The sequence below is a fragment of the Elaeis guineensis genome, chromosome 16 (genome assembly GCF_000442705.2).
Source record: "Elaeis guineensis isolate ETL-2024a chromosome 16, EG11, whole genome shotgun sequence".
NCBI lineage: Eukaryota > Viridiplantae > Streptophyta > Magnoliopsida > Arecales > Arecaceae > Elaeis > Elaeis guineensis.
Window position 1 is genome coordinate 15,779,223 of NC_026008.2, and position 18,716 is coordinate 15,797,938.

The following is an 18,716-nucleotide window of genomic DNA, read 5'->3' on the forward strand; positions in this document are numbered from 1 at the left end:
AATTCATACATAATTTAGAAGTTCTTGATGCATGCTTTAATGATGGTGAAACATAAGTTTATCAACAAATCAGTTATATTCATTCCCAGATTTACTAAAAATTGTTACTTACAAAAAGAAAGAAAAAAAAGAAAAAAATGAGCTAGATTTAATTCTTTACATTAGTTCCATTCAAGTCAATTCCACCCGAGTTTCAAGCTGGATGTACGTTCAAGCTCATGCCGCGATGAAACCAAGTCATGTATAGATATTACAAGCCTACAACGCCCAAAGCCCGGCTATAATTTTCAGGCCAAAATTTCACAATTTTCTTGAAAGCGGAAAATCTAGTTTGCAACATATAGAAGAAAAAGGAAGAGCAACCGTCTCATTTTGACCAAAAAATCACAGGCGATCAGTCTTTCCATGCAATACATGCATATTTCTACCACTGCCAAACATTGTCCACTCACATGCATCAGACAACACAAAAACTAGCTATTAGGAATTCCGATGCGTAAACCTAACCTATAACATAAATCCAAGCAATGCCATCAGCAATAACTTGAACTATAGACACAAGATATCATAGTTTACAAAATTAGATAAAGCTAAGCCAGATCTGTACCTCTTGCCATTCCTTACATCAAAAAAGACAAAAGTCAGATGTCTCAAACTGGCCGACACCAGCAACTCAAAAGTGAATAAATAAAACATGGCCATTTCAAACATAAAACTAAGCTTCAAAAGGACTGGTAATGGTCAGCTATTTCTGTATAACATCTCGCCAACTTCCTTCCAGTATTCAACTAATTTATGGTCTTGGGGTTTCACCTGTTGTAGCTTGCCTACAGCAAATATGGCGTATGCATCAGCAGCGTACCTGTGGAGTAGACAAGACACATCAAAACATATATCAACCCACCATAAATAAGCTAGCCAGACGATTGGAAAATTTCACAAGAAACACAAAAATAACCTCAAACCATTTGATGGAAATAAAGAGGTTAAAGTTAGATCCACCCACTTGCCAATGCCCGGGAGCTGGGTCACATGAGTCCAGTCACCTACCAAGTAACGTCTAGAGAATTCAACAGTCAAACCAGCACGCTTCCACTGCAAGCCCAGGATCCACAACTTACCCACAATCTGCTCCTTAACACCCTTCTTCACAACAGACTTCGCATTGGGACACACAAGGAAAAATCCCGGCAATACGTTTCGAACCTGTACCAGAGGTGACCTGTGCATTGGTAGATGGCCATGACAAGTGAAATCCATATGCATATTCAATTTTTGTTTGGAACTTGTTTGCATTATCAGTTCTTTTCCAAATTACAAAAAGGCCTTTTGAAGTCTTTTTTAATGGGGCGGGGGGATGTAGTCTTGCTACTGCTCAGCATGTACATTGGCATTTCATTCCGGCTAGTCACTAGAAGTCGCTCCAGTGTCAATAATTGAAACCTTATAAGAATGAAAGAGCAGCAGCAACCTATCTAGGGATCAAGCAAGCAACAAAGCCATGCAGGGAAGAATTATTTCAAACAAGCAAATCCATTTCACCTCTTGAAATCAGATATGTTATATATGCAGCTTATTTTCTCTCCTTTCTTTTTCTAAACTTCTGGGTTTTCCATTAAGCCATTCAACTCTGCATCCCAGTTGTTTTTCCACTTTATCTTATCCTGTTAAGATTATGTGTTCACTTTGTCCTTATCTTTTCTTTTTTTCTTTTTTGCTGTGATCCTTTCTGTGCATGTGGCAACATGATGTGCAGTTGACGGGTAAAAAAAAACAAAGAAGGAAAGAAAGAAATGTGGCACCAAAGGTTCTATGATATATTTGCGCTCAATAGAGTATTTCCAGCAGTTGTAGTATGGTATGGGATAAAATAGGGTTTGAAGAACATTGAGTACAAAGTTCCCAAAGATCTTGACAATGGCCAATTTCTGAAGACTGAAAGAAAGGAGGGCAAGTAACAGATTGGAACATTGTTCCTTTCTTCTTTTATGGTTATGCAATCACTTATTATGTGTTACTTTGGTCAGAGGAACCAAAGAATTTCTCAACATCACTGCAGTTGCATCCGATTGTAGGTTGGCTGTGGCACCATGCATATTCACGTACTTATATATCGAACTCGCTACTCCAGGGTAAGGAAGTCATGAAAAATGTCAAAGGTCCATTGTATTTATGATAGTTATGGCTATTTTCCTACTTTCCAAATCTTTGACCTCAAGATCAACATCGACCAGTACCTTCTATCTTGCATATGGTCATGACCAATGTCATGCGAATCCAATCGATAAAGCTTTGGCAAATACTAGCCTTCTTTTTAGGCTTTGTTATCGATAGGGACAACAATTTGTTCCCTATGCCTTACTGTTTCGTCAATTTGAGCAAATTAATAGGACTCAGCAAATAGGAAACTTCAATCTAATTCTGACATCTGCATCATCAAGACAAAACAAAGCAATTCCTGGGTGTTTTTCCATGGTTCGCAACCTTCACTGTGCTTTGATTCCACAATCAAACAATAATGAAGCCAATAATGCCTTAGCCCATAACGTAATTACAAGTATTGGATAATTAGTGATACATCTTCTATATGAAACACTATCTTTTAAATCACATTGGTCTACCTTTTATAGTTTCTACAATTACAACATAAATAAAAAATAATCTTGAGCCAACCCTTTTTCCTAAAACAATTACTTATATATACATAAAGAATACATTGAATTTATTGATATCTTCAGTTATTTTAAATAGTAACTTCTTAAGAATTATTTTAAAAGAATGAAATAAAGTATATTTACTTTTTATTTGATATCAAATAGATTTTTATTTTATATCAAATATGAAAAGTTTTTTCTTAAAATATGAAAAGAATTGATAACTAAAATGAATACCATACCTGAAGATATATGTGGACCTCTAGAGAGGTATTTGATACGGACGCCCTGGCAGATCAGTACCTAGATGCGAGGGACAGGACCCAAAAGGGTCGAAAATCTAGCTGATTACACCTGATCCCGTTGATTCAATACTGCCGAGCTAGAACGGCCATAATTTTCTCATCCGGTGTCAAAATCGCTATTCTAACCCTATTCCAAAAAATTCTTTTCGAGATCTACGAGGCTGGCCACTTCGCCACCACTACGAATTTTAAAGTCTAATTCAATTGTTTGACAGATCAACGAGAACGCGCAAGAGTCCTAATCCAACATGGAGTCTAGTTTTGATTTATTCTTTATTTTATTTTGTTTCGAATTCCTTCTTGAAGTTGAATCAGGACTTTTAGTCCATAAATAAGGCCCTCTGGCCGACGTTGTTATCAGTTTATTCGAGTTATTGAAATAAAATTCCAGAGATAAGAGTTTCTTCTTTCCTTTGCTGTTTTCCCTTTGTCTCATGCATCTTCTTCCTCCCTTTCCATCGAAATGTGGCCTAGACTGCATTAGTTGGTATCAGAGCCCAATAGATCCGTGAGTAGAGATTCTTCTCTGCAGTCCAGATGGCGGATGATGGCCCCAAGAAGAACCAACCTACAAATCAGGTGGCGGCGGCCCATGATGAAATCACGCAGCAAGAACAGGATCTGATGTTGGAGTGTAAAGATTTAAGGAGAAATGATGGAGCCAACTGCACGTCTTACGCAGTTGGAAATCAGAGGCGAGATTTGAGGCAAATCCAGAAGATCGCAGATCTAAGAGACTTCAGATTTCGAGAACCCTTTCCACAAAGTTGCTCCCACACGCCGGCGTGAAAGATGAGGTAATTCGTTCGAGCGTCCAACCCCGTGGTTCGATTTCATCAAAACAGATCTATCTGAATATTCGGATAGTCTACAAATGAAGGTGTTCCTCAATTGGTTGGATCAGATCGAGTGCATTCTCGAGTACAAGGAGATACCTAACGACAAAAAGATAAAACTCGTTGCCTTAAAATTAACTTGTCGGGCTTCTATTTGGTGGCAACAATTGAAGAAAAAAGCGCAAAGATAAGCTGAAAATACAGAATGGGAGAAGATAAAAAAGACATTGAGGGAGCAATTTTTGCCCTTCAACTACACGCAGTTCTTATACCGACACCTGCAGAACCTCCATCAAGGGCCTAGATCCATAGATGATTACACGAAAGAATTTTATCAATTGGTCGCACGGAACGATCTGGCGAAGAACGAAGAACAAATTGTCACGAGATATCTTGGAGAACTACGGCAGCAGATCTCGGATGCTTCGAGACTCCACACCCTATGAACCGTCAAAAAAGCATACCCCCGTGCTGTAGTCACTAAGGAATAGCTGCGACGAAGACCTATATCCAAATCTAAACCTCCCCCTTGTAGCAATCAAGCGATGGAAAATCAGAGGAATGTACAGCGCAATACTACTAACCCTCCTATTTGTGTTGTAGATACAAGATCCTCAAATCCAATCGCGGTTGGATCATCAACTCTGCAGTGTTATAATTGCGGTGAGATTGGATACACGCGGAATAACTGTAAAAAGCTTGCTGGATGATCCAGAAAGCATCTGCTGATTAAAGGAAAACCATATGGAAAGGACCAAAAGCCTGCCTATGATGAAGGTGACAAGAAGGATGATTCCATACTATTTCGAGATAAAGACGAGGCTTTAGTGGATTGAAAGAGCCTGCTTGCTCTAAAAAAAGAAGATTGGAGATGGACCAACATCTTTTATACCTGCTGTACAATTAAGAAAAAGATCTGTAAAGTTATTATTGATGGAGAAAGTTGCGAGAACGTCATCTCCCAGGAGGCTATCATGAAGTTAAATCTGTCCACCAAAAAGCATCCCCATCCTTACAAGCTATCCTGATTCCAAAAAGAAAGAGAGGTGGTTGTCAATAGCTGCTGCCTGGTGTCGTTTTCAATAGGACAAAAGTACTTCGACAAAGTCTAGTGTGACGTCGTTGGCATGGACACCTGTCATCTACTTCTGGGGAGGACATGGCAATATGACCGTGGTGCTCACATGATGGACGTCGGAACATCTACACCTTCTGGAAAGACAATCAGAAGATCACCCTGACCCCGATGAAAAAAGATATCCCTAAAAGCCACATAACAGCATCAATCTTCTGACGAAGCACTCCTATCTGAAGAAAGCAGTGGAGGTCGATTACATCTTGGCAGTGGTGGAAAAGAACAAGTTGGCTGAAAAAAATCCCATCTTTCGTACGTCCTATCCTTCAAGAGTTTTCTAATGTTTTTCCTGAAGAATTGCCCGCAGGACTTCCACTTGAACAAGATATTCATCACATTGATCTTGTTCCAAGGTCAAGCCTACCATACAAACAGGCATACCGCATGAGCCCTGCTGAATACCACGAGTTGCAGAGGCAGGTCCAGGAGCTGCTGGACAAATGCTACATCAAATCGAGCATAAATCCGTATGGATGCCTGCTCTGTTGGTTCCAAAGAAGGACAATACATGACATATATATACATAGACAGCAGAGCAATTAACCGAATCACCATCAAGTACCGATTTTCGATCCCAAAGCTGGATGATATGCTGGATCAGCTAGCTGGAGCCAACATCTTTTCAAAGATTAATTTAAAAAGTGGCTACCATCAATTATGGATTCGATCCGGAGACGAGTGGAAAACAACCTTTAAGACAAGAAAGGGTCTATACGAGTGGCTGATGATGCCGTTCGGGCTTTCCAATACGCCGAGCACCTTCATGAGGCTGATGAACCACATGCTGCAACCATACATCGATAAATTTATCGTGGTTTATTTTGATGATATACTTGTCTACAGCCCTATCCTAGAAGCTTACCTGCATCATTTTAAAGAAGTTCTGGGTACCCTGAAAAAAGAAAAACTATATGCCAATACCCCGTGCAGCTTCATGGCAGATGGTCTAACCTTCCTGGACTATATCATCTCATCTGAGGGGCTACAAACAAATCCATCGAAGGTGCAGGCCATCCAGAATTGACCAATTCCACGCAATATCACCGAAATACAGAGCTTCCATAGCTTGGCATCCTTTTATTGAAGATTTATCCAGAGTTTCAACTCCATCATGTCTCCCATGATAGACTGTATGAAAGGGAGGCATTTCCAGTGGACCCCTGAAGTGCAGACAACCTTCGAAGAGATCAAAAGAAAAGTTGCTTCAGCTGATGTTCTTTTTTTACTAGATTTTTTTCAAGATCTTCAAGGTGGAGTGTGACGCATCTTCTACAGACGTTGGTGGAGTTTTTAGCCAAGAGTGACGACCCGTTTGCTTCCACAACGAGAAATTATCAAATTTCAAACTAAATTATTTCACCTATGATGTTGAATTTTATGCTGTGATTAGCGCACTTAAGCAATAGTGACACTACTTAATCCAGAAAGAGTTCATCCTTTATACTAACCATGAGGTCCTGAAGTATATCAACCGTCATAAAAAGCTGAGCCGCAGACATATCAAGTTGGTGAATTACTTGCAAGAGTTTCACTTTGTTGTGAAGCATAAATCTGATGCTCAGAATCAAGTGGTGGACGTGCTGAGCAAAATGGCCAAGCTTTTAGGTATTCTTCTGGTGGAGATAGTTGGTTTTGATGCATTGAAGGACCTTTATGCCAAAGATCCAGACTGCCAATATTTTTCAGAAAGTCCAGACTAATAAACGGATTGATTACCAGGTGCAAGATAGTTTTCTATGTCGTGGTGTGCAGCTTTGTATACCCAATTGTTCCTTGCGGGAGAAGATTGTACAGGAGCTCTATACAGAAGATCACTTCGATAGAGATAAAACCCTCGTGCTGATCCACAGCAAGTACTACTGGCCGAAGATGAAGCATGACGTGTTTCGACATGTGTAGCGATGTCAGATGTGCCAGGTGTAAAAAGGTACAGCTACTAATGCTGGATTATACACTCCTTTGCCTATTCCTAATCATCCTTGGAGGGAGGTCAGTATGGACTTTGTGTTGGTGTTACCTGTGACAAAGACGATACGATTCAGTGCTTGTGGTTGTTGATCGATTCTCAAAGATGGCGCACTTTATAGCCTGCTACAAAACCTTGGATGCTTCTAATATTGCTCAGCTGTTCTTAATGGAGATTGTTCGCCTACACGGAGTACCCAAAACCATCACTTCTAATCGAGATACGAAATTTATGAGTCACTTTTGGAGGAACTTGCGGACAAAATTGGGTACATCCCTACAATTCAGCTCAGCATATCATCCACAAAAGATGGCCAGACCGAATCAATTAACAAAAGCCTGCGAAATCTGCTGAGCCTTGCTGGTGACCGTCCTAAGCCGTAGGACTTGACCTTGGCGCAGGCTGAATCGCTTTCAACCATTCAGTGAACCAAAACACAGGATACAGTCTATTCCAGATGGTTTACGGATCAAACCCAAGTAGTATTTTGGACTTGACGCTAATCACTTCAAAGGGGAGATCCAGCAAAAAAACTGAAAAATTTGTTGAAGAAATCCAAACCATCCATCAATCCATCAAAAGAACAAATCAACGTCAACAATGTCAGGTATAAGAAGGCCGCCGACAAACATCGAAAGAAGCTCATTTTTGATGTTGGCGATTATGTATGGGTTGTTCTGACTAAGGACCAGTATCCAGTTGGAGAATACAATAAATTGAGCCAGTGCAAGATTGGTCCTCTCGAGATACTCTAGAAGATCAACGATAATGCCTACCAATTGAAGCTACCCAACCATCTTTGAATCTCTAATGTATTCAACATGAAGCATCTAATTCCTTATATAGATGATTCATCAAATGAGAAGACTTCCAACTCGAGGATGAGTTCTTCCTAGTCCGGAAAGGATGATGCAGACATCCTGATAGATCGGTATCTGGACGCGAGGGACAGGACCCGAAAAGATCGAAAATCTAGCTAATTGCACCTAATTCTGTTGATTCGACAATGCCGAGCTAGAACGGCCATAACTTTCTCATCCAATGTTAGAATCACTATTATGACCCCATTCCGAAAAGCTCTTTTCGAGCTCTACAAGGCTGGCTGCTTCACCGCTACTACGAGTTTTAGAGCCTAATTCAATTGTTTGACAGATCATTGAAAGCGCACAAGAGTCCTAGTCCGATATGGAGTCTAGTTTTGATTTATTTTTTATTTTATTTTGTTTTGAATTCCTTCTTGTAGTTAAATCAGAACTTTTAGTTTATAAGGCCCCCTGACCGACGTTATAATCAGTTTATTCGAGTTATTAAAATAAAATTCTAAAGAAGAGAGTTTCTTCTTTGCTTTGCTATTTTTCCTTTGTTTCATGCGTCTTCTTCCTCCCTTTCCATCGAAACGTGACCTAGGCTGCGTCGGTGTTATATTCAGCCTTGTTCAAACTATTGATAAGGAAGTTTTTAGACATCTGATAAGTGATATATGTGGCCTCATTAAAACTATCAATAATGATATAAGGATGCTTGGTCAAATGACCTCAACGATTTTATATGGTCTCATGTATATCAATAGGAAGAAGGATTTGTGTGCCCCTATTCGATTTACTGATTCATCAATAAGGATTTATATGGCTTCACTGAAGATTTCATATTGCCTTGTATGCACCGAAACTAGTGGATAACACCCAAGTTGCCACAATAATCTATCCAACCTACCATAATAAGCCAAGTGATCGAAAGAGAGACCAAGCCATTGTGGTAAACATTTTAAATATGTCAAACTTCCATGGTAAGCCAAGCATTGCGGGAAACTTAAATTGGCACTTATTGGGCTGTAAATTATTGTTTACACCAATTAAGACTTAAGGAAGTTTGATTGCGAGAGGACCGATATTAGAAAAGGCATGAGTTAAGGGGATCATTATATTTGATAGGGTTGACACATACACCCCAATGATATTAGAGTTCAATCAAAAAAAAATAAAAGATCCAGATCTGACCTAGTTTTAGGTCGAGTCCAATTTTTGCACCTAACCCAATCCACGAGTCTTTAAATATGGATTAAGTTAGGTCCAATCAAGTTCGGACCGTGTTGGATCACAGGTCAACGCGACCATTTTGCGGGTTCTAATATTTGATGCCTAGGGGCAAAATATCGAGAAGATAGGAAATTAATATCATTAAAAAATAAAAAAAAATCTATTATATAATTTATAATATTTTAAGATTTCAATATACATCTAGAAAAGAAGGCAATTATTGAAAAAATCTATCAAGAAATCTAAACATTTTTCCACTTTATTATTTTTGTTTACCCAAATTTTACATCATCCCTCATGAAAGTTTCTAAAAAGGTTATTTCATGATGCTTGACTACAAGCGCTCATCTTTTGTAAATCGTATAAGCCCATTATAAAACCACTACACACATCAATCCATTTCTACACTCATTCCGAAAAAAGTAATGGGACATCCCAAACATGATTGTTGGAAGCAGCTATACTAAAATTTTAATATATTGCACGTAATATAAATGTTGCATTAAACTAAGGTTGCAACTATCATTGCAAATTGTACAATCTACGTCCCTAATAAAAGAGATTGTTTACACATATCTAGTAAAAGCAATGTGCATCATGGTGAATTCCAATTGAAGTTTGTAGCAGGTCAGTGCTAATAATATTCGAATGCTTTTGAACTAGAGCTAAAATCTAAACATTGTTCCAGCATATGACATAAGGAGAAAGTTCATGTGATGCAGATGAGGAAATCTTTTAAACACCAGCATCCATAGAATGAAGAAGAGACAAAGGATTAACAATAAGCATTATCAAGACAAGGACATAAAACTCAGTAGTAAATCTGATCTTTTCTCCTTTTGTCTCTAAATCCAGCCTTAACATAAAGCCCTAGAGTCAACCCAACAGCCCCACCAACTTAAGTCAATATACAAGCATTATAAAGTTTGGCAATCCTAATTTGAAGCTTTTTCCTTTCGCCCCTTTTTTCCTTATACAACAATAAGATCAGATATGCTAGTCCCATCACAGCTTCTGATACAGTCACCCTCATAGGCCAACACAATATGAATCTCTTCTTTAATGTCACCTCACCTATAAACTCCAATCCTTACAAACCACAATCATAAGACATAGGTCAAGTTGCAAAGACCCTGTACCATCATCTTTATCCCTTTATTATTGGCAATAAGAAAACCTCAAAAAACCACAAACTTCTATGGAAAGTCGTTTACCAGAATTCTTCAACCTTCCAACTATCTAAAAACCTCATGAAATCCTAACCTTAAAGCTCCCTATATTTTCTCCTTTCTAGAATTATACCTAAAACTATCAAACAATTCAAAATGGCAAACAACATCTAAAGCCCCTTTTTTGAAACCACCAGGCTACTTGATTGCTTTTGTTCAAAACTCTAGCTCTAGGTTCTGAGTCAAAGTCGTATTCATTGCAAACACAATCCATACAAACTTTAAGATGCTATCATCTTCATGAAACCAATGAGAAGAAATAATATTAAACTATGAATGTTATCTGATAAAATACAAGAGCAAAATTCCAAGTATGGTCTTCTGAAGAAGAGAGATCAATCAATTAGATGACTAATTCTATAGCAATCAAAAAAGGGACATCTATCAAACCATAGGAAGATCCACAACTTTTCCAGCCAAAACTACACATCCCACTTGGAAACCTTGTCCATCATAAAACTTTGGATGGTATTAGGCTGCCTTACACAAGAGTCATGCGTGCATCACTTTTAGGTGTGGCGAACCAACAAAATCAAACCTTTTGCCAATATAGATTAGAGAGAAAGGGATTGATCAGATTACAAGGAAAGCAAGATGTTGGTTCCAAGACCTCTCAACAAGAAACCACTTTTGAAAGAAAATCTTTTGTAAATAGGCATTGTTCTTAGATAACTTAGTATAGGTTATCATAAAAACATTGCCTCCTAAACCTTTTGATTACAAAGTAACAAACTACTTTTGATAGTGCAATCCATTCACATAGGTCCATAATGCAATGACCCAACATATGCGAAGTTCCAAAGCTCCCCATTACTCTAGGCACAAGACAATTACAAGTAATGAAGAATATTTTAGATTACAAATATGATTACAAGTACATTGTGTTTGAGACCACAAGCATCATTTATCCATACACACATACATACAAACATGCATGCATCCATCCATACATACGTGCATGCATCCATCCATCCATACATACATACATACATACATGGATAGACACATGCATGATACATACAAACATACAAGCATACATGCATCTACGAATACATGCATGCATTTATCCAACAATATCTACATACATGGACACATACATCCATCCACCAAGTTTGAGCATGTCGAACCATATCAACAATTGACCGGCATGGCTCCGACATTCAAAATGAGACACTAGAGAGGATGGGGAGAGGAAGAAGGAAAGAAGGGGGGAGAGAGAGGGGAAGAAAGGAGAGGGGAAGGCAGGGAGACTGTCGGAGCCTGCCAGAGGGCTGCCAAGGCCACTAGAGCTCCGCCTTCCCCTAGAGAGAGGAAGAGAGTGAGGGGGGGGAGGAAAGGAGAGAGAGAGGACAGGCTGGCTGGCAGCTCTCCGCACTCTCCCTCTCCTTCCCTCCTTCATCTCTCTTCCTCTCTCTGATTCTCATACTCATCTACTCCTCCAATCATCCGAGGCCCTCACGGTCCTTTGACGGCCGCCTTCGGCCTCCCCGCCCTCTCCCTCCCCTCCCTCCCCCTTCTCTTTTCCTCTCCAATTCTCCATCTACCCTTTCTGTTTGCTATGTTGATTCGGGCCTGGCACGAAATAGCACAAGAGCATACCAAATATAGTTTTTATAGCTACAAATGCACTACCTTCTCATGTTCGACTTGAGTTGTTACAATAAACCCCATAAGCCATTCATGTTGCCACATTCACCATTCTCACTTTTTTTTCCTTTATGATGAAACTATGATGCCCATGAATATGAGAATATTTTAAATTACTAATATGGGATACCATTAGGATTCTTGAGTAATATACCAGAATCAATGAATATCAAATATTGGGTTATTATGTGAGAAATAAGATTCCAATCTCAAGCACGAACTAATCATATTTGTAGCTAAGGTCGAGCCCATCACTTATATGATTGTAACTACAGATATAGAAAGCTGATGATATATGATTTGTTTGTGGCTCTATAAAAACCAAAATCAAAGAACAATGTAAGAAAAAAGTTTAGACATCAAGCAAAGTGTATTGATAAGGTGATAAGAGCCTGTGAGTGCACAGGATGACCTTGTGTGATAATTTGCTACTAGCTAAGGCCAATAAACATAAGCATATTACCTAATTCTGTTATTGTGATGGAAGAATGCTTTGCGCATAAGGTGATTCTGGTTTGGAAGAAGCAATGCTACACAAACTATCTATCCATGTTGGAAAATATGCCGGCACATCAAATTAATAAATAGAAAGGCAAGGAAGGATTGAGAGGGAAGGCAAGAAGAGAGAATGAGAAAGGGAAGAAAAAGACAAGAGAGAAAGAGACACAAAGACCACAACTAGAACCTTATGAAAGAATAGTGTCCTACAAGCCAATCGCATGGATAATGCGATAGGACTTTTTTTAGTGATCTTCCTACTCATATACATGACATGATTATTCATTAAATAATATGAAGCATTGTGTTCCATCATATACTGCATCTCATTATTTCATTTATGATTTGATTAAGATTATAATGAAACCGATAGATTAAGACAATGATTTTAAGACCATGATGAAATCATGCCAGTAAGATCTAAAACCTTGATAACTCCGATCTTAAATGTTTCCAATCGTAGGATCATCGAGTTAGAAATCGATGATACCGATAAGACTGGCACATCTTATATATGCTCGATGAAAAAGGTGATTGATCTTACAATCATTTATGCGAAAACACTAATACAAAGATGTGAGTACTCATTAAAGAATGAGTTTACTAAACTGATCCACATGAAGAACATCTGATGGAGCCTTATTAGCATGTCAAAAGATGATTCTCCAATGGGAGTGGTACAAGTGATCCTGAGACCTGAGATCACCATGGTATCTTATTTTTAAGATGTGTGGAATATTCTGAGTATGGCGAAGTGTGCATGAAAGTTGTGAATGGTCAACAAAAAATCGATCACTCCTTGTAAGAGGAAAGAATATCCTATGTGATCTCAAAAGATGATGACTCGAAAGTCTTTGGCCAAAACAGGATGAAAATTAGAAAAAAAAATCTAATATTTTATCAACCGAATCATCATCATCAAATCGAGATACATATGAATAGGTATTTGGATTTGACATGATTCCATACCCATGACTTATTTGGGATGTTATATGATCGAAGTATTAAATTACACAGCAACTCACCACAGAAGGGTATTTTGATATTCCACCAAAATTCCACATCTTCTGAATAGTCATGACATATTACTAGACATCAATCTTGACTTGTAAGTTCTTATGAATTAAAGAGTTTAATTCAGTAATTAATTAAAAGAGTTCTAATTAATTGTAACACGTGAACTTAATATGTCTTGGACCTAATTAGATTATGTTGACACAAGCTTGGGCCTACTGCTGGCTAGATGTGGAACCCAATGAATCACACACCAAAAAAAATTGGTCAAGAATTTTTGATTAGGCTTAAGAAGTTCTAATTCAATAAGGATGTGGTTGAAATCTTTATGGGTTTAGGTCAAATGTCTAGCACATATTTAGACCCATGAATTCCCATCAAGTTGGACTTCTAATTGGATTAGGAGTTGAGCCAACATATTTCTCAACCTATTAAAAGGGCTGACACCTAGAAGGAATAATGCCTTAAGAGGATTTAATGTGAAGAGAGTCTTCACACCTCCATGGTTGTGCGCTCCCCTTTTTCTCGCGTCTCCCTATTTTAGCGCCCCATTATCCACGCCTTCAACATCCCATCACGTGAAGAGTTCACACCTTGAAGAAACATGGGAAGTGGGTTGGGTGTGCAATAGAAGGGAACACATGAAGAGGGTCTTAACGTCCAAAAGCCTCCTCTCCCTCCTCATGCATCAAAGTCTCACACGCCCAAGAATTGGACGATGTATTCCCTTCGTGCCAAGAAGGGTTCTTGGCCAAGGGAAAAGAAAGAAAGGGGCATGCTGATTTCCTTCAAGAAAGGTTATTGAAAAGGGAGAAAAGAAATCAAAAAGTTTTCTTGATAAAAGGAAGATAGAATTCAAAAAAGGTTCGTGGAAAGGGCATGCTGAATTCTTAAGAAGAATTCAGCAACAAGAATTTAGAGGCTGATTTCGTTGAGAAAAAAATCAAGAAAGAAACCAAGAAAGGTTATTGGTTAAGAGAGAAAGAATCCAAGAAAGATTCTTGGAAAAGAAAGGTATTGATTTCCTTGAGAAGGAAATCAAGAAAGAAAAGGTTGGATTCCTTGAGAAGTGATTCAAGAAAAATTGTTTGGGGAGAGTTCTTGATCGGTTCCTGTGTGGATCACTATTAGAGGGCATATGCTTGGATACCTCGTGGATGTGAATCAAAAAACCGGTCGATCAGCGAGCAATCAGGTATCCCTTTTTCCCTTTTATATTTTATTTGCTATCTCTCTGTGTTTGATTGAATGTCATCAAGGTGATTTAGGGATTGAGATTCGGATCCTTATGTAATCAATAGTTGATGCATGCCTAAAAATTTTAAAATCCATATTCCGCTGTGCATTTGAATCCCAACACCTTACACAGCAATTGTTGACTATCACTATTTGCCACTACTGCATGGGCATTCCTACTGCCCAAACAAGAAGTCATATGGGAAGAATCTGATGAGAGTGAGCTATGACAACATAAAACTTAAGAAATAATTATACCTTACATGTACTCTTTCAAAGCAAGTTCATGAAAAGGGGCCATGAAGTGGCATGTGGCAACTCATCCATGATGCGGATTAATTAGCTACTTATTTGGTTCTAACAATGAGAACTAGTTATACAGTGACATGAGTTTTGGTAGAAACTTTGCAATCGTATGTTTCCATGTGGGAAACTTTAGATCGAGTTAATGCTAACATAAATTCATATGATAAAATTTTGATTTTGAGAATCATGAATGAGGCTCATGCAGCAACTAATTTGACATATGATTGTAGCCTTAGTAGCTTCAAGGCTTCAAAATAAAATTGTTAAATTTCAAATAAATCCCAAAGCTTGCGAGATCTGAAATTCTTTTTATGAACAGAAAAAAAAGAGCAGGGCAAAAGAAGAAACAATTAATACACCTGGAAAATAGGTCCAAAGAAATAGGCAAGAATTGATGAAGGGCATATGAGACTAGCACCTTCGACAACATCAAGAACGCCTCAAAAATTTTGAAAATATATTTGGCAAAATCATGCAATGGTGGTACCAAAACAAAATTAGGAGAACACAGCGATAGCACAACTAGAACATTATCATGAAGAGCAGAAAGGAAGAAATAAGGCATGATATGATGACACAAAAGTGATGTTCAAGGAAAGTAGAAACAGATGAAATTCATGTGGCCTCCCACTCTTTCTAGAACAGTAAAATGTCTTTTAAATCTTCCTCTATGAATTCCAGAAAACAAAAATGTGAATTCTTAAAACAAGCCAATACTTCAAGAAACCAAATACAATCCTGGCTACTTTCCAAATTCAAGAATCATAACGTTGCTGAAACGATCAAAAGAACTACAAAACTATTTTAATACAAGCTTGGACTAAAATAGATATAGAGAAAGGAAAGAGCTTTCTAACTTTGCAAAATCTTATTTCAAAAATTAATCTGGGCTGTATGGGTCAATTGCTCTAATATTGCTAAGATCTGAAATTAACATCTTTTCTTGCCTTTGAACTTTTAGCTTTCACCACAAGCAATGTATGTTACTTTCCTTGTTCTTATTATCTAGCGCAAGCAATGTTGAACATGGAGGATCCAAATCTAGCTTTAAAAGCTTGAAGCCTATCAAATGCCATCAATGTTCAAATACTTCTAAATTGGAGATGTAAGCATAGGTCAAGTGTGTGACATAATGAAAGGACATGGTATGTGATATAGATGATGAAAGCTTTTAAGAAATCAGGAAGGACATAAAGGAAGAAAAAACATAGGATTAGCAAAAGAGGCTGGTATTCCTGATTTTGGTTGGTATTCCTGATTTTTTGGCACTATATTCAACCATACTATGAAAGCCTTGAGTCCACCTGGCAGCCCCAACAACTTTAGTCCATTTAGTCAAAGTTTTTTGCCTATTACGCCATTCTCTATGTCTTTTCCTTGTTCGTTTTTAATTTTTCCTTTTATAACGACAAAGATGAAATCTCTCACAGTTTACTGATAAAATTACTCTAATCAGCCGCATCAATATGAATTGTTTTTTAACTTTAGCGTGCTCATCAACAACAATCATTTTAAACCCTCACCATAAAATATATGTTGAGTCATCGAGAGCGTATATCATCCACTTTGTCCCTTTATTCTCAAATATATAATGAGAAAACCTAAACAATCCAAAATTCTGCAGAAAAACCATTTTCCAGATTTCTTCAGCCTTTTAACTAATTAAACCTCAAGAAATCCTTTACCAGATTGTTTTTGAGTTACACCCTGAATCTACTGATAAAAATTCATCAATGCAAACAACGAAACATCTGGGCCCTTTTTCTGACATCCCTAGGCCACCTCATTTCTTATGTTTAGAGCTTTTTTCTCTACTCTAGGTTTTGTGTCAATTTGATACTCTTTGCAAATGAACCAATAAAACCTTTTCTGTAATCTTCCTTATGCAACCAAGGACCAGAAACAAACGTCAAACCCTCAAGGTCATTTGATGCAAGAGAAGAGCAGCAAGTGCAGGATTTCAAGTGTGTTATTCCAAATCTGGTCTAGGTCAGAAGGCAGATCATTTGTTGAGATGGTTGATTCTACAATGAAATCAAAGAAGGGACATCCAGCAAACCATAGGGAGGGGGCACTGACATCTTCTTTGCAGAAATATACCTACTTCACTCAAGCAACCTTGCGAAGTTGAAAAAAATTATTTTGCTGTTATAAAGTTTTGGATTGTATCCAGCCGTCTTACACAAGTGTTGTGCATGCATCACATTTAGGTGTGGCTAATGGAAAAAATCAGCCCTTGCATAATTAAGGTATGGAAAGAAAGGAATCAAGTAGATTCGAAGGAAGAAGCAAAATCTTGGTCCCACAACCTTCTGTTCGTACATGGATTGTTACTAGACAAATTCAAATGAGTCATTGTGAAAGCAAAATTTTGAGTATGATGTTAAAATTAATTCCAACAGGCATAACCAGTCTCGCTAAGAAGAGGAAAAGAAAAGCTACCTGTAAATTTATGGGGGAGAAAAGGAAAGCTACCTAATTGCCGTTTGTTTTATGGAGCAGGATGCATATAATCAGGACCCTCCAGGGATCAAAGCAGTGTCTTTCTTGCAGGAGGTTGTGGGACGACCGCGGAGCATCCCAGATATCGTGATCACTGACTCTCCTGTAGGCGTCCGAGAACTTCTCCTTAGCAGATAGCTGGATGCTGCGTTGCTTTCTCCCCCCCTTGCTGCGTTTCTGCGGCTGCCGGTTCGCATCAGTGCTGCCTGTGTTGCCTGTCGTCCTCGGCCTCTTCCTGGTGGTCCCGCCACCGGAACGGGCTTTCCCCTTCTCAGTGATATCCTTCTTGACATCAACGGGCTTTCCCCTTCTCAGTGATATCCTTCTTGACATCAACGACGATAAAGTTCCCGGCAGAAGGGGGAAGAAACGGGTGACCCGTCTGACGGTGGTGGTTGCGGCGGCGGAGTGCCGGGTTAAGAAAGTCTTCTCCCTTTCCTATTCTATTATCAATCCTTCTTTTTCTTTGTAGGCAAAGGATGCAATGAACTCGACAGGCAAAGGATGCAATGAACTCGACAGGCGACAGGCCATTGAGGATGCTCGGCGTTTTGTTATGGTGGTCTCCTTCCTATTGGTAGTGCTCTGGAGTGACGATGATGGTGGTGGTGGTGGCGGGGTTGGAGTATTGTTGTTGTTGTTGTTAGGGCTAAGGATAACCCGTCTCTGTCCTATTCTTTTATCAACACTTCCTCCTCCTCTGCTGCTGCTGTTCCTCTTCCTGATACCATCGCCATGTCCTCCGCCTCCTCCTTTATAGGCGAAGGATGCGAAGAACTCTTCAAGCGACTGGCCCTCGAAGGCAGGCTTGCTGCTGGTGGCCATGGTATTCCTTATCGATCTCCTCCTCTTCTTCCGAGGTTTCAACAAGGCAATTCGATTCAAAAAGAAAGGGAAGGAAATAAACAAACCGCGGCAAAATGAAACTCGAATTTGAGAGCAGGCGCCGAAGAGCGAAAACTGGGGGATGGGGATGCGCGCTCGAGACGACGACCCGCCGCCACGCTCACCCTAACCCTACTGTGATTTTTTTTTTTTTTCTTTTAACTAAACATATAAATAAATAAATTGATTTATTAATTTAATTTTCAGTTCAACTACTCCTTTCATCCAACTCCATCCCCACTTAGAACCCATTTGAAATTGCAATTGGTAGCAGTATTTTTGGAGCTTTTAAAAATAAAATTTTTAAAAAATAAAATTTTTTTAAATAATTTTTTTATAAAAAACTATTTATTATTTGATAATCATATTGATGAGGTATTTAAAAAAAATAAAACAGCTTTCCGACATTAGCCAGAAAAGCACTTTTAAGAAAAACTTCAACATACAATTTTCTCCAAATAGATTTT

At 38.6% G+C, this 18,716-nt stretch overlaps 1 pseudogene; it reads right to left on the reverse strand.

The window, feature by feature from the left end:
• Positions 1-343: 343 nt before the first annotated feature.
• On the reverse strand, positions 344-18,389 carry LOC105035376 (uncharacterized; annotated as a pseudogene).
• Positions 18,390-18,716: the final 327 nt, after the last annotated feature.